General features: G+C 35.0%; 1 long non-coding RNA gene across 6 annotated transcripts in view; it reads left to right on the top strand.

Moving 5' to 3' along the window:
- The window catches only part of LOC111866430, a 42,285-nt gene that overhangs the window by 17,450 nt on the left and 6,304 nt on the right, over window positions 1-18,531 (top strand). For 3 of the 6 annotated variants that reach the window (XR_004513214.1, XR_002843139.2, XR_004513213.1), the window contains one exon: window positions 3,721-5,283. This is a non-coding gene — a long non-coding RNA (uncharacterized LOC111866430). The remainder of the gene's footprint in view (window positions 1-3,720; window positions 5,284-18,531) is intronic. The other 3 variants (XR_002843140.2, XR_002843141.2, XR_002843143.2) reach the window with 3 other exon arrangements.

Genomic DNA, 18,531 nt, shown 5'->3' with positions numbered 1-18,531 from the left:
TTCATCCAGTAACTAAAGAAATTTTGATATCTCATATTGAGCAATCCTTCAGTATGATCCATATTAGGCCCACATGAAAACAAAGTTTCCTGTATTTCTCAAAAACTACTTGACATTAAAATTATAGCACAATAAAACATTAAGATTTCATCTCTTTAATACATAACTTTCATTTTAAAAACTTTTCAAAGTAACAAAAAAGAAATACAAGAGAAAAGGGATTTGAGTTTTTATCCAGTATTGTATACCTATGACAGATTTGGTTTGTCAGATGTTCATTTTCATTTGCAGAAAATGTATCAAAAGACAATGAGGGATGTAAGATCACAACAAACATATTCAGAAACTCCATATGGTTCAAACTGGAATGACAGATTTTCAGTAACGCTAGTATATTTTAAATGATTACAGGTTGTTGTTCCTTGATTACCTACAGAGAACAAGCATTTTTGAGTTCTAGAAATTAGAGATAATGGGAACAGAATTTACTTGAAGAAAGGAAGCCTGCAGAAAATAAGGACAGTATGTGGAAACATCTAGTATACATTTTCAAATATTAATGAGAAATTCTGTCTTGGTTTTATGGGGGGGGGGAGCTAAGTCAAACAGAATAGCACGCAGTCTCTTGCAGCAGAGAAGAGAGGATAAACATCACAAGATGGTGACTGGTCAATGTCCAAATTAAAATATGAGCACTATGCTGTGAATTAGTGACAGCATTGGGGTAAATATACAATAAAAAATATACATATTGGAAATATGGCAAGACGTAGATATATAAAGTATAAAGAAGACTGGAGATTTATTTAAAAATAATTTATTTTTACAACATTTAGTTTTAATTTTTGTTGTTTCTTATCTCCAATTCAAAAACTCAATTTCTCAAATATTTTTCTTGAACCTTTATTTTTATTTTATTTAAAATTGTAAACTAATCTGTGTACCAAATATTTTTTGGGGAGTTCTCACTGAGTATGGATACTCAGAAGAATCAAAAATATAAAATGAAACTCAATATTAACTGTATCTGTATTACCTTACAGCATGAAAGAACTTAGATGATATATTTATGTTACTTTTAGATGTGTATGTGTGTAAATAAGATGTATCCTATGCCAGTTGTTTGACCAAAAGGGATGAACAAAATTGAATTCAGTTTAATTTAATTGAAAAGAAATGGGCTATTGTGAGGAGGACTGGATTAAAATGACTTAGGCTAGAATCCAGTAACAGGCTTTTGTGTTAGCACTGTTGAAACTTCTGATCTTAATAATAAGGAAATGGTAATTTTACTGACATAAACAACATGAATGGACTACATCATAACATGAATAATACAAGTACTAAAACAGAGTACCCATAAATTGGATTTGATATAACTCCTCAAGATTTTTAAAATCATTAAAGAAAGCTGAATGGAATCTTATTGAAGACTAGTTTAAATTTCATTTCCAATGTGAAGATGGTGGAGAGGAGTCAATATTTGAGACATACTAAAGGTATCTTTCTTCCAAGAAATTCTCTCAAAAATATACCTTAGTTCACTGATGGAGACTGTGTTGTATTGTTGGCACAGTTTACAAACACAAGCATGTGATTGCTGGTGGAGTTTTCGCACAGGCCTCATGGCAACAGAATTTCTCCCACACAGAATTTATATTTAGCACACCACTAGGTACTATCTGGCTCTGTAACATCGGCTACTCATGGTTTTTAGTGGCACAAAGAAGTCACTACAACATTATAAGTACGAAAGATTATTTATGCTTGAAATCCACCCCCCCCCCAACCACATTTCTCAAAGACCCTGAAATTAAAGAAATAACATTCTGGCTGTGAATCATAGTACAAAATTGACATTCTGTATCAGATTGTATGAATATACAATACACAGAACAATATAAAGAGGGAACTTGTTTTAAAAAATCAGTAAAGATGCTACAGTTATTGCATTTCTGGATATTATTATCATTCTGCTTTTATTTAAGACACACAACGTTTTGGAGACTGGATTCTATCTCCGACTTCAAGTGGAACCTACTCGGTTTGGTGTAATTGATAAGCTAGTCCCTATCTCTGGATGCTGTTATAAATAAATAAAAGAACAATAAATGAGGTGGTTAACAACCAGATACACCAAGTCCTTGATCAACAAGCGTACTACCAACATAAATTTGGTTTAACACGGATTTTAAAGTAGGTCTGGTTTTAAACTGAAGTGACTGGTTTTTCAGTTTAACATCATTTTCCCACAGCTTCTAAATTACATTGCATTATTGTTTATCAGAAAATCATGAGCAATTAACAAAATTTTCAAGAACATATCTATTGTTTGTTAATTGGGGACTGGGTATTCCAGTATAAGATAACAGTAACAACTCTAATAAGTGGTTCAAAAACAATAAAATTAAAGGATTGGAAATTAATAAAAAAACAAATAAAACCTGGTTCACAATTAAACTGAAGAAGAGGATATTAAAAATATTTGTGTTTGTTCAGTTTACAAATAATCTTCTGAACTTAATATGATTTTAGATTTACTCATATTTAATACTATATGAATGGCATGCATTATTTTTGCTTCACAAGTTGAGCACAGTTGGTTTTCTAATGCAAAAATTATCCTATATATTAAATATAAATAGTCTTAAAGCTGTATATTATGCATATTATCATTCATTGATGAAATACATCAGACAGTTATAAGGTCTTTGTTATACAAAAGAAAATAATAATAATAATGATGGAAGTGGGCCCAACTCTTATATGTAGAGATTTATTTAAAAAGTTTGACATACTAACAATCCCATGTGTATATTTGCTCTCATTTATGACTCTTGTTGTTAATAATGTGGATAAGTTTCAAACCAATAGCTCTGTATATGTGATTGGTACCAGAAGGAATGATCACCTTCATTTACCTTCAACACATTTATCATCCTATCAGAGAGGGGTGTATTATTCAGGCATCAAGCTATTTAACACTCTGCCATCAAATACCAGTTTTAAAAAATGATAAAAAGCAATTTAGGTTTGTTTTATGAAATTATTTGCAAAGTAATGCATTTTACTCTATTGATGAATTTGTAGAGCATGCAAGGAGCTCAAAAGTTAAGAACTAATAAATGGTCTGTGTGCATGAATTATACATTGTTGAGACTTGCTTGTTGTAAGTGTAGTAGTATGTATGATGTCTGTTTTCGTTATGAATTTTAATATTTTATATTGTAACTGTTTGGATGATATGGCTTGCCAGTGTGTGTGGAATGGCAAGGTGTGAATTTGACAGTGGTTTTTTCACGACCTATGTGTGTTTCCTGACAACTTGAGCTATCTGTGTGAGGCCTGATTATATATTTTATTGGACCAAGGACGAATGATGTGTAGTCATCATGAATTTGTACTATGTGACATGTTTTATATCCAGCCCGACGGGGAGATGATTGGATCCATGAAGTGAAAAATAAATGTAAATGTAAATGTGTGTAGGAAAGTGTCATATAGTCTATTTAAGGTAACTTAGATGTATTTTGAAAGGCTATGATCAAAAATTCCATGTCAGGATGGCCAGTGTCCTGGAAAAGATTATAAATTAGGGACATTGTAGATAATCAAAAATGTTACAAATACAAAGCAATGATAAAAGAATTATTTAAATTGCATAAAATATATACTCATGTAGATCTACACTGCACTAATAACTTGCCTCATTTTTTCCAGAGCATTGGGGGCTGCCTGTAAGAAGCAAATCTGTTTAACACTAACGTTGTTGTTTCAAATGTATTATGACATGATGGCTGAAAGCTAGAACAGTGGAACAAAAAGAGGCAGCTTTTGAAATGCAACAGTATGATAAACAAGTGTTGTGGCAACAAATAAACATGCAAGAATATAGGAACCATGAAGGTGATGTTTTCTATGCAGTCCAAGTCAGAGCTATATAGCATGGACACTGGACAATCAGGAGTCCGTGGTAAGAGTCAACGGTTATACGTCTAGAGTACTGTGTTGCATTGTGAGAGGCCGCTGCCAAGCAACGGCTAATGAAGACACAGGAGACTGAAGATTTTGAGTTTGCGGTAGCGATTTGTAGAGTGTGCTGATTAATGACAGTGTTACAATTATTTGTAGTTACAAGATATATAAGCTTTTGATAATATCAATTATCAACCTAAACCCCATGTATAAACACTAACATGTGACAATATGTTATTTTAATAACACTGCCTCCCACTTACATAAAACCAACAGATACACAACACTAACAACACTGGTTCACTGAGATACAGCAATTCTCTAAGAAAAGCATTCAGTAACATTTTTTTCACACATCACTAATGATTTAATGCAAGGCACAACACTAACACTTTACAATGACATAATTCTTGTAACACTTCTTCGTAACTTTAAGGATCACAGTTACACACCACCACTGCTGCCACAAATAGTAGCAGCAACAGCCGTGGTAGCAACATCACAACCACTGCCAGTACCTGTAATAATATAGTGGTGGTGGTGGTGATAGTAGTTGTACTAATAACAACAACCAACTATCTTTCATGAAGACAGTAATGTATTCAGGATTTATTTCTTAGGAACAGAGGAGGAAGTGAAAGGAGGGTTTCGAAAATAAAAATAGTAAAAGCTACAGTTTATCACACAGAATCACAGATCAGCTATATAGCTGACATAAGTGTTGGCCACTTCGCTATAAATTAAGAAACTTTTTGTCGTATTATCTGAGACATTTTAGGGAGCATTTGAACCCACATATAGCACTCCTTAAATATGGTCATGCATGTAGGCAAAAGGCACTAATATTTGGGTACCTAATATTAACATCACTGCTGCATTGCGGCATGAAATATTATAAGCACCATTGCATATATTTGTCATAAGACTCAAGTGTTGTTGTCTGAAGAGCCTCATATATTTTTCATATGTAGTAGCACTACTGGCATCTAGCCATGTGAGGCAAAAAACTTTATTTACTTTTATCTCTTTCTTATATGGCAGATGGGAGCCAGGAGAAAGAGAAAGCACAGGAAAATGAAGCGTCACATTGTTTGGAAAGAGCACTACTGCAGCTGATACGCACATGTTCTACGCACAATATTCTATGTACAATGTGACATTTCCTTGTGTACAATGGTCGTTTCTTCAGCAACAGGCAGGCATTTAAACCAGACTGATTACTTGCAGTGCCAAGTTTCTTTATATAAGAAAGTTGTATGTATGAGTATGTGAATTACTTTTCATATTTGACACTTGTCTAACAAATTAGTAAGCATTACAAATTCTTCTTTTTTATTAATAAATTCAAAATCAAGTGCAGTTTTAGATATGCTACTAAAATGTCTGTAAGAATTTGGAGGGACTAGAATATACAGAGATAAGTTCATTATTGTTTATGTATGCTGAAGAAGTAAGATACAAAAAACAAGAAGAACAAAGAAATTCTTTCAGAAAACAGTGGAGATCTAGGGCCAGAAATAATTGTAGAAGAGCTGTAGTACATGTTCATCTTCTGTGACCAAAATTCAGAATAAAATACTATTATTAAAATTAGTAAGTATTAATAAGCTCTAAATGTGACACATTTCATGAACTTATGAATGATAATAACAATGATGACCTGCATACAGTGGAAGCTCACACAATCTGAAATTTTATGATTACATGATTGGATTATAACTATCAGTATACAAGTTTGGCTGGCCTCTGTAAGCAGATATAAGAACTTTAAAAAAGGGTGGGTACAGTGAACCATTTATTATCCAGTATCCAAGGATTCAGAATTCTGATACAACTGACAAAAATTTCAGAAAGAAATTTATCATTTTCATAAAATTACTTCCAAAAGAAAATTGTGATACACATGTATTCACCCACTGAATTTCCCCAATAATCTTGTCTGCATTTGGAACTAACTTTGAGAGATGGGTATTGGATAAAATTTTTAAAACTCAGACAATTATTCGTTATTCCAAACATAATTAATGAGTTTGTGGATCCCAGAACATAATGTTTCACCTCCTGCTTGAATCTGTTCTGCCAGGATTTGATCAACTCCTGGTGATTTATACTTTTCAACTTGGCAATAGCAATTTTAACCACAGAAGGACTAGGCTCTGGTATTACTGGATCAGCTGCATGTATTTCTATCTTTCTAACATTAGGGACCCAAACCACATTCAATAGCTGAGAGAAATAATTCTTCCATCCATTCAAAAAGTTGTGGGAATCTGCAAGCAGATCACCATTCTAATCCATTACCAACTTAGTTCTAGGTTGGTAACCCTTCTTAAATTCATTTACTCCCCTACAGAAGTCTCTACTGTTCTTGTTCTTACTGTGTGTTGGAAGCTCATTAATTTGGTCTTTCAGATATTATTCCCTGTATTCATTGTGCTGACCACATGACACCCTCTATCTGCTAAAGTTGACACTAACTTCGCCGACAAGTGGTGGTTGCTTGGTCAGTATAGTTCCTTTGCGAACTAAAGCCAAAGAGTTTCTTTTTTTTAGATATTCCCTGTTTTTTCCCTTCCTGAAATACCTGCTCTCTTCACATCTTACATTATTCAGATTATCCTCATTCATTTAGCTTGGATCCTCTAACCACTAAATCTGGCTAGTTTCCTCTGATCTAACAGTTTTGAACATCCCTTGTAGATCCACGGCTTATGCTGCTTCAGTTCATAATAACCTAAACACTCTTTGACTGAAATGTTTATATTCAATAGTTTTCCAAGGTGTATTAATATCCACATCATCAAGGTTGTGAACCTATTTGGGATTTTGACTGATATTGTTCTTTACTCTCTACCTTGTTTAGCTTCTTGAGAATGAACTTCTCCATATCATATTTTTTCATTTTTTGTTTACTTANGGTGAGTAGGACATTTATATTTAAGGTACAGAAGAAATGCATACAATATTTTGGTTGGAACAATTAAAACAAGATATAAGTTAGGAGGGCAAAGCACAGATAGAAGGATAATATTAGAAAGGGTGTTAGAAAAATAAGTTCAACAGATATTAACTGGAATGAAGTGATTCAGGATAGCATTTACAGTGGTCTTTTGTGATCCCAGCAATGAACTTTTGCGTCCCATAATAATATAACATATCGTAACCAGTGAATAACAGTTGAGCACATAAAGAAGACCCTGCAACAAAAGGTTAACTCTAGATGGAATGTGATGTTATATTGCTTAAGATAGCTCAGATGTTGGAAAAAGAAAAACATATGTTGGGAGGTAAGTGAAGGATGAGCAAAAAAGTACAACTATAAATATTTCACAACTTGTTATATGCACCTCAAATGTTGAACTGGTACAAAACTACATTATATATAATTGCAGGGAACACACTCCCATGTATCTGTCATGTAACAAAAACTGTCAGTACTGATTTTACCTGATTTGTTCCTTTTCAAATTGTTTATATTGAATAAGTGTTATTAGTAACTGATTACAGTTGCAGTGTATACATATTTAATAAAATAAGCTACAATATTTAACTCCAATACACATTTCACAATCATATTTAAAACAAGCACAGCACTACATGACACTGGTGGCCTGCTTGTGGTGAACTCTGCTCATGCGCACACACAGCATTCTTACCACAAGCTACAAGTAGTCCAACAACTACAGAGAAGTGTGTGATTCACTTTGGCCTAGTATTTTTAATAGGGATTCATCCATTTCACTTAATTTCAAAATCATCTTCATCGATCCTCCTTGTTTGTTTCTAAACTCCAACCCATATTTTACTGCTTGGAGATGATTTAGTAATTTTGTTATTTTATCAGCTGTTGAGATTACAAAGTGCCAAATGAGAAACGATATAACTATGAATGATGAAATAAGAAGGAAGACAAACGAAGCGATCATGGATGATTTTAAGACACAAGGACATTTTTCAATGCCCCCAGCAAATTGGTTAAAGTTACCAAGGAGCAAATTTATGCATTATTCGCTGGTTGACTCATATATCTTGGGCTCTAGGTTGCTTTAACTCCCCAATACTGTCCTGTACTTGCCCTGTGCAATAATATTTCTCTCTGATGAAACACCATGTATTAGATACACACTGGCATGACTCTTCATGCATGACAGCTATGCGAAATGTGGGTCTGTAAAAGAGAAAGGAGAAGATTCTGTCATAAATTTGAGGTAGTTATAGTTCTACACATAAGAACTAGTCACAGACTGTAAACAAATTAAGATCGACAATATTGTAAGTGGAGGGGAAAAGCAGACCAAAGGTCAAATGTTCACTAAAGAGGAATTAGATGAAATAGATGCTATGTCTGAAGATTCTTCTTGGAAATTCCTCAGACACCTAGCACAAGGGACCTGGGTTTGACAACTGTCTGCATCAAATGCCACAAAACTTCTGAAACTGAAACCATTTATGACAACAGCAGCAACTGAATTGCTACCATCTGATACCCTTAACAGAGTGGGGTTTTGTAACTGAATCATTCAATTCATGTATGATGGTAAAATCAATCATCTAATCTTTCCTTACACAACAACATAAATTCACAGACTAGCAGACACTGGAGTCCACATACTCTAAGACTAACACACAGGGTTTCAATAAGTGATTTGTGTGTGATGTGTTCCAATATGATATTTGTTACTACATTAAAGAGTGTCAGAGGACATTTACCTTTATTACACTTTACTATATAGACAGAAGTTCATGAGATCATGGTATTTTTATGAATGGTCTTGTCACAGACATCTAAAAATAAGTGGAACATGTTTGTGAAACACCTTCATAAACTCATCAGCTGGTTTTCGATAGCCATGTAAATAGCTCTGAACTCAATACTGGGCACAAAACATAGCAGCACAGCTACCAAAGGCTTGTAACAGAGTATATAAATAAGCCACAGATTTTCTAAGCAGTATAGACTAGTTTTGCTATTTTGAAAGGAATAAAACCTTCCTCTGAACTGATTCTATTTCCTTTCAAAATATAAGTATTCTTTCACAGTTCACATTTAAAATGTTTCATCATTGAAAAGTTTTAAAATTAATTTACAGATCTGGCAAGTAGTTACATTTAATATGTTTTATTACAAAATGGTATAGTAAAATAAGATGTGGTACATGAATCAGAAAAGGCCCAATCTGGGTGTTCAATTACCTTTATTTTGTGTCTGCTTGTGAGTGTTCTTTACATCCTTGTTATTTTTCCTTTTTAACTTTCAAAATCTGGTCACTCTTGTCACAGGCATTTTAAGGACCATAACAAAGCCAAAACATTAGTTTGTCCTTGCCTGATCCTGACTTAAGACACATAAAACCAAAAAGAATAAACTCCCCATTAACCGGCATGCATTGGAAATAAGGTGTGCCAGCTACATGAGAAAAACTCTTACAGCTACCCAGAGTACAACATCATTTCACTTCTGTTCTTGCTTCGAAATCTTCCTATGCAATATGATAAATTAAGGGGGGGGGAAGACTTCAGACAAATATACTGTCATGCGATCATAAAATTCAACTAGCCACTACTGAATGGTATCTGTGTGAGGGAGGGCAATGGGTAGCACTGCTAATGGTGACTGGGAGAACTACCATGTGAGAGATGAACACTGAAAATTTGTTTCTGAATAACTTCATAAAAGTGCTAAATACTCTTTTGAAATTTCTGCCCATTGGATGAGAATTCTAGATGCTTGGATATCAGGTAACAGGGAGTTTACTGTAGATTTTTTAACAATATTTACACTAATTTCTGATTATGTAAAAATAGGTAGCACTGTTCTGCACACATTTTGACTGAGACTACGTTCATTTACTTTAAAAAGTGATAATATCTTGAAGTTATATATTTCCAAGAAGGTCACTTCATTTAAATATGGAAGCTATTCCACAATGCAAAGTAGGTTTCCTGAAATGACATGTTTGGATTGATCGGTTACTCTCTACAGTATGAAAGATATTTCTTGTAGACAAGAATGTGTGTGTATAAAATTAGTGTACTGAATAAGAAAATGAGGTTATGCAAAGACAGGTTCAATTTTTGCTGTGTCAATTCTGATTCTTAATAAGTGCCTAGTCATCATGTCATGTTGCCCAGATGTGTACTTCCATCCTGTTTTGAAGAGTTTCATTGTGTGTTATTTCTGCCAGTTAGATACATATATACTCATTCTGAATTTCCATAAGGCCTGATAGACAGAATGCATATCTGGCTCATATATGGGAATCCCAGTCAGTGTCTAACCTGACCATGGACTTTTTCTCTTCCTCAGTACCTTCCAGCAAATTTCAGGACAGTACTTTAAAACATGCCATGACAACTATGTATCATATTCATCTCTCTCCTATGAGATTTCATATTATCACAGCAGTGAAGATCCATTCAGTCTGGTAGGTGGGTATTCAAATACCAGATTTTACAGTGTCACAAACCAGAAGACCACAGCATTAATCACCTCTATTCACACCATGTTTCATTAATACTACATGGCCTAAAGCAATTCATAAAGCAAATGATAAACTAGGAATATGTGACAATAACTTTTTGAGTTCAAGATACATTTGAGAATTTTGTCTGTTAGACCAGTTCTTTCTCTGTAATCACAATTTGTAACACCAGACTCTTTTTCACAATGCACAATGCACTAAAGTGTACTACTTTTCCCATTAAATATCAAAGATTTTACCAAAGGAAAGTTTTCATAAATCACTGTGCTATGGCCTTTTTCACCATGTTGTCGACAAAGTAACTTGTGCTAGTATTACCAACCATTACTTTTCTGATGGACTGAGCAGTTTGCATGCTACTGCACAAAGCAGAAGCAGTTATCTGAAAATTGAAGTTCAGGACTGGAAAATGAATGCTGAATCAAGATCAAGAACCTTCTTGATTCAGTCCCAGAATTGACACTCATATATACCTATAAAAGGGGGGGGCACATGGTTGCATAGTTGGTTGAGGCACTATGCTACAAGCCGGAAGGTCGTGGGTTCAAGTCTCAATGAGGTCACTGGATTTTTCCAATTGACCTAATCCTTCTGGCCGCACTATGGCCCTGGGGTTGACTGAGCCTCTAACAGAAATGAGTACCAGGAATTAATTAAATAATTTTCCTGGGGAGTAAAGCACGGCTGGCACATAAGGCTGACAACCTTACCGCCATCTTTGAGCTGAATGTCTAGATAATGTGGGACCCTCAATGTCTCACAACCCTATGGGTCTTCACATCCTGTTACAGGGACAGCTTTACTTTCTTTTATATGCCTATAAAGAACCATCAACCAGATAACCTCTCTTTTTACTGACAGAATCAATGCTATTAAAGCCATTCCACATTTCTTGCCCCATTTCAATAGTGAAGACATACAGTTACTCCAGTAATGAGAATTAATTTGTAGGAGCGATCTATATACAAGTATTACTATATATATAAAACATGGCAAATAAAGCAAAGAAAAACAGTTTGCCTTTTCAAGCACTTATAACGTACAAGTCTTCTGACATGATTTCCTCTCTCTATACCCAAATCATTATCATTTGCCTAGTCTGTGGTTCATTTTTCTCTGAACGTCCAAATATCAAAATTATTTGGTAAATATGGATAATGTATACATATACAGACAGCACAATCCAGTTTTAAAAAGATTACTACAAAGAACCACTTGCATTTATGAACATTAGTAAGTCCCTGCTGAATTTTTAAAGTGTTAAATACTTAATAATGGATACAAAAATAATACAAACTGTATATGATATGGATGAGTGAACATGAAACAAAATACATGCCATTTACTATTCAGCACAGTATGCAATGAACAAATCAATAAGACAGTTCCTATGTTCACTGCAAGAATGACTATGATGAATATATACTTTTATCTTACAAATTATGTATTGTTATCAGTCTAAATATGATACAGACAAATACAACATGTATTTAATATGATCACCATAAATGTCTGCAGAAAAACTGATTAGCAAATGCTTATCCTATGGTATAAAATTCATTACTGAGTACTCTGAAAATGTAAAGTTCATGCATGAAACAGTCATTTGTGAGGCACACTTACTGAAAGCTGACTATACTTGAACAAATAAATACTGGCAAATTCAGGATAATAAAATACTGATACAAAGGGCAGAAACTGAATTTTCAAACTTCTAGTACAAGTGTATGATGGAGAGAAACATAGAGTGAAGAATGGTGACCTCAGTAATTTAATCTCATTTGTAATTAGTCCATTCTTTCATTGCTTTTTTAAAAGGTAAAACATGCTCTTTAATTAGAAAGCTGAAAACACATTACCTACCATGAAGCAAAGACACTTATAAGAATCTGTTAGAAGCTGAGTCGACACCAGGGCCATAGTGCGGCTGGAAGGATTAGGTCAATTGAAAAAAATCAAATTCTCATCGGGACTTGAACCCTCAACCTTCTGGCTTGTAGCATAGTCCCTCAACCAACTATGCTACTGCGTGCCTCGATCCTGGAGTATTAGCAGAAAGTCAAATATACTCAATATGATCTCCGCAATTTATATAATGTATTACTAGCAGGCCCCTATTCCACAATAATCAAGCTGTTACATGTGAGGGATCACCTACAGTGCATTATAAATCTCAAACTAATGCTACTCAGATTAATTCCTCTTGTTCAGATTGCATAATCATATATGATATATTAACTGTTAAATGGTTTACACCATTTCCACGAACTTTTGAAAAGCAAAGGACTTGCAGTCTAATCTATAAAGAGTTATGTAGCATGAAAGGAAAACAAATCTATCCCAAGACTAAATTTTATTAATTTCCATACATACAGATATACATCTCTCTCTCTCTCTCTCACACTCACTCACTCACCTTCATGCCCACCCACTCACCCGCAAGCGCACATGCACTCTTACGCACCGAAAATGTTCTGTTTCTTTGAGTTTGAAAAATTATAGGAATCACTTCTGAGGGTTCATTTGCTGTGTTTTATCTGCATATGGAACTGGACCATGGCAGAACACCATATCTGGTAGGATTACAGCAACAGCTGAAATAAAATCTGTTTCAGGTTACCCATCCAGTCTCTAGTATCACATAATAAGGCCTCAGATTTAACCATTAATATAAAGGTAATAAATGTAAACACATTCTATCAAAGGACCTTAGGAATATAGATGAATATCCCCTGGAACTCAATTTCGCAAGATATAAATCCAAGATGCTTATTATCTCCTTGTAAGATATACTAGAGATGTTTTATTTAACATTGAATATAAGCAACAAAAGCATGATCAAAATAGTTCAACTGCTATTTATATTTAATATTCACATTATTTATGTGAACTGTCACACCAATAAATTTTGCATCAGAGGTAGATTTTCTCATTTCTGTAGTGATTATTCATTTTTGGGCAGGTAAACAAGAAACAATGTAAATAATGTGAGTCTATAAATGGAACATTTATTTTATGAGCCATGACATTGAACAACATAAAGACTACTATTCCTGTTATGTCTATTCCCCCATCCCTAATTTCTCACTCAAGCATGCAACCACACATACAGTTGCACACAAGCATATTTCACGAGCAATATATGATTCACAGTGATGCATCTACCAGATGTAAGTTACTATATATTTACCGATTTAGAATTATTTACTGTTTAAGTGCTTAAAAACATCGTATACATCATTTTTAATATCTTTTTCAACAAAGTCCTATATCCTATGAGATAATTAAGCCAGTTTTTTACAGTTCATTTACTGGTACTGCAAAAAATCAGATTATGGAATTCTGTTAACTATTTAATATTTTATTCATGATTTCAGAATTAATTCAATTAACAATAAACTTATTCAAAATGAGGATAGTATTATCAAATGTGCCATGTATTCAGCAGGCAACTGGTTCAAATTCCAGTTGTTGAAAATGATTTTTTTTTTCCAGGTAAATGCTGGAATAGTATCCTAACATTCCTCCAGTCACTATTCAGATACTACATGAGACATAACCTCAGTATCGGACAATCATAAAATAGCTGAATAACCGACTAAACTACTCTCAGGATATTAAAGTGAGGGTGAGAATATGCTTAGAAAATAACAGCAATCTTAAAGCCTAGTTCTCAAGGTCCCCACTTACGTATTTCTTTCTCAGACATCACACAAGTCCTAGAGTTAGGATTACAGATGCAATAATTCATTCTTGACAGCACCAGAAGTTTTCAGGTGTCCAACGAAAGTGTAAACAGAAACTAAGAGGTACTAACTATACAATGCACCTCAGTGTTGCTGGGTTAGTGTCTTTTGTTTCATTACTGTATTATTAACAGTGGTACAACCAAGAAATTTGGAAAGGAAGGTGCTACTCTATTTTGGGTACAGGAGATAGATACTTATACCTTAACGTTCCAAGACTGTTCCCACCAAGAAGATATTTTATTTCTATGAGTTACTAAATCCCCCACCCCACCCTCAAATTAATCCCCCACCCCACTCTCAAATTTTTTATCTTTATAATATTTTTTCCATTAATTTGTCCGTATTGTTTTCATAAAATTAAACATCATCTCCTGATGTGACAGGATATTTATCAGATGCAAAGAATAACAGATGAATTGGTATTTGGTTATTATATTATGCATACTTAATATATAGCCTAAAATAATTCTGTGTGGAAACATTAAGAGACCCTCACAGACAGAATTTTTTCTTGCTTAGTTAATTATCTAATGGCACAGAGATGCTGTAAAGAATTTTTCACCTTTCTGACAGTTCAATTGAATGTTAACCTCCTTTCAACCTCTTCCTTTTTCTCTCATATGTTCTAAATATCCTTTTCTGAGGATTGTCTGGATCTCCTCCTAGTTTTGCCATGTTGTCTTGCCTGCAAATATTTTCAAGAATGTCATTCCATTTTCCATTCTTTACACACATCTCAAAATTTGATCTATGATTCTTCTGTTTCAATTTGTGGTCTAACATTTAAACTCATTTACACCTATGGATTAAAAATGACAAGAACTTTATGCGAGGTTTATGGAGATCACAAGAGCTGCTAAGTAAAACTAGAATTTAAATTACCTTTATCACAATTTAAAATATGTAACAGGAGTGGAGATGTCATGAAAAGTTTGTTTACATATTGGGAAGCAGTACACACACACACACATATACACAATAAATGCCTAATCAGCCTATCTGATTGATTGTAGTCTTTGTGTGTTAAGTTTTAATATTACAAGGGAGAATCAACAGAACCTACCCGAGCTTGATTACTAGAGATCTTCTTGGCCCAATGACACACAGACCACCACAAATACTGAGTCATGCATCCCACTGAGTCATCAGACTCTTGATGCCTGTCTTTTAGAATTTCATATTCTGCTAACAAAAACCAGTCATGCACAGCTTGTTGGACATCAGCATTTCAATGAAATCAGTATCACATGAATATCTTCTACATATGCCTGAAGATGTGAATACCACAGAGGAAGAGATCTGGACTATGCTGAGGATTTGCCAGCATTAATTACAAGGTAATCAAATTTTTAGAGACATATCATGCTCATCAGAACTGCTTCAATGACATGTTTGGTTCTTACAGAATCATCATTAGGTGAATACAGATATAAAAATGCTAGAGAAGCAGTTCTAATGAATATCTATGTCTGACAGGTGGCAGACATCAACTTAGATATTAAATAACGTGGCCTAAATAGTGTCATGTGCAGTGTGCCATGGATAACTTTCCACTGAACTCTGAGCTCTGGTAATCACTTTCAGGCATGAATCTATTGAATTTTAATGCCCATAAATTATGCTTTGACACACTTCTACTGAAGCACTCTCACATGATGCAAAGGTGGGGGAGGAAAAAAAAAGCATATTCAACTCATATAAAGGTAAGTTAACTTTGCATGTATTTCTTACATTTGGCAGTAATGGTGAAAGAAGTGCCTTTTTGTAGGTGTCAGTGTAGATTGACAAATACTTAGAAGGAAAACAATCAAATTAGAAATCATTCCATTTATAAGTTTTATACTAGGGGATGGACAAAAATATGGAAACACCTTGTGAAATGCATGCCTGAATGGAATTATTTATTATAGCGACGTTTGTAGGTGACGCTGTCTTATCTGCCCAATACCACTACCTGTAAAACCTCCGCAATATGTTGCAAGCTTCATCTGATGTCAAGACAGTGTTCTGTGCAGTTTTTAGTGCATCATGTCAGAGCTAACAGAACTCGAATGCAGGAAAATTGTTGGGGCCCGTATGGCGGGTGCTTCCGTAACCAAGGTAGCCGAGGTTTTTGGTGTTTCGTGAGTCACATTATCCAAGATTATGACCTCATACGGGAGGACTGGAAAAACCGCATCTGATAAACACCAGCGTGGACGGAAATGTGTCTTGAGTGATCGAGACAGATGAACATTGCGTAGGATTGTGACGAAAAATAAGAAGACTACAGCTGCAAAAGTGACTGCTGAACTGAATGTCACACTCACAAACCCTGTCAGCACCAAAACAGTGTGAAGGGAACTCCACAAGCAGGATATTTCTGGATGAGCTGCAATTCCAAAGCCACTCATCAGTGATGAAAATGCCACTAAGAGGAGAGTGTGGTGCCGAAATCATAAAACCTGGACCATGGAGCAATTGAAGACGGTCATTTGGTTGGATGAGTCCACCTTCACACTGTTTCTGACTTCTGGCCGACTCACGTCTGGAGAATGCCATCCCAAGCTTACGATCCAGATTGTTTGCTGCCAAGAGTGAAATATGGCTGGGGTTCGATCATGGTATGAGCAGCCATATCATGGTATTCTGTTGGACCCATCATTACCCTGCAATGTCATGCCACTGCCAACGACTATGTGACCATTTTGGGTGACCAGGCCCATCCTATGGTGCAAATTTTGTTCCCCAATGGTGATGTCATTTACCAAGACGACAATGCCCGTGTTCACACAGCTCACATCGTCCAGGACTGGTTTTCTGAGCATGAAGATGATGTGTCACGTCTGCCATGGCCCCAACAATTGCCTGATATCAATATTATTGAGCCTTTGTGGTCTGTTTTGGAGAGCAATCTGCATGCGCACTATCCACCTCCATCATCGTTAACAGAACTTGCCAATGTTTTGAAGGAAGAATGGTACAAGATTCCCTTGCAAATCACACAGGTCCTCTATTTATCCATTCCAAGGAGACTGGAAGCAGCTCTGCAAGCCAAAGGTTGTCTTACACCATATTAGTCATGGTAATGTGTTTTTTGTTGAGTGTTTCCATATTTTTGTCCATCCCCTGTATATGTTACATATAAAGATTACAGAAATTACTTGTGGTTCATAACAGCACATGGTGATATTCTTTCCAGTCTCAAGACGTGTTTTTTTAAGTACAGGTGGCATCTGTGAATGCATTGTATGTATATATTACTTTGATTACATGAACTGTCATCAGTTTTGACAAAAGGATACATTTTCTGCATATTATTTATAATATAAGGCCCTCTAGAGCACCAATTCCCAATCAATGGAACAGACTATAGACAGCAAAGGACAAGTTACGCCTCCTGTAATAATGATTACAATAAAATCATAAATTTATTATATATGACATAAACACCATCCCAAGTGCAACAATTTATTGTAGTTCTTTTGTCTTGACCTCTTCTACACTACATGTTTTGGCCGCAAACGGCCATCATCAAGTGTATGCACTTATGTAGCTGTTACACTGCATCTAGTTTAAAATTTAAAATTTAAAACCATAAGTCTTAACAATTGTTCTTTTCGTCGTTACCAACAGGTTTTGATTTATCAGAATCTACTTCGCTGATATCTGTCTGCTTTGTGCATTATCTTTGTTGCCTACACTAGTCAATTTTGACATTATGAACCGGCACTTTTAAGATCTTCAGTTCTAATTTAAAATTCTCAGGGTTACTCGCCCTATGTCTGTAGTGCTGCAGCGGCTACTTCTTGTTTTCAGCACTGGTATTCTGTGTAGGCTCCCTGTGTAGTAAAGATAAGCAGCGGCTGCACACAGGGAGCCTACACAGAATAACAGTGCTGAAAACAAGAAGTAGCCGCTGCAGCACTAGAGACATAGGGCGAGTAACCCTGAGAATTTTAAATTAGAACTGAAGATCTTAAAAGTGCCGGTTCATAATGTCAAAATTGACTNGTCTGCTTTGTGCATTATCTTTGTTGCCTACACTCATCAATTTTGACATTATGAACCAGCACTTTTAAGNTTGACTAGTGTAGGCAACAAAGATAATGCACAAAGCAGACAGATATCAGCGAAGTAGATTCTGATAAATCAAAACCTGTTGGTAACGACGAAAAGAACAATTGTGAAGACTTATGGTTTTAAATTTTAAACTAGATGCAGTGTAACAGCTACATAAGTGGATACACCTGATGATGGCCGTTTGCGGCTAAAACATGTAGTGTAGAAGAGGGCAAGACAAAAGAACTACAATAAATTGTTGCACTTGGGACGGTGTTTATGTC

This window comes from Cryptotermes secundus, unplaced genomic scaffold, assembly GCF_002891405.2.
Source record: "Cryptotermes secundus unplaced genomic scaffold, Csec_1.0 scaffold271, whole genome shotgun sequence".
NCBI lineage: Eukaryota > Metazoa > Arthropoda > Insecta > Blattodea > Kalotermitidae > Cryptotermes > Cryptotermes secundus.
This window is presented reverse-complemented; position numbering and strand designations above follow the sequence as displayed.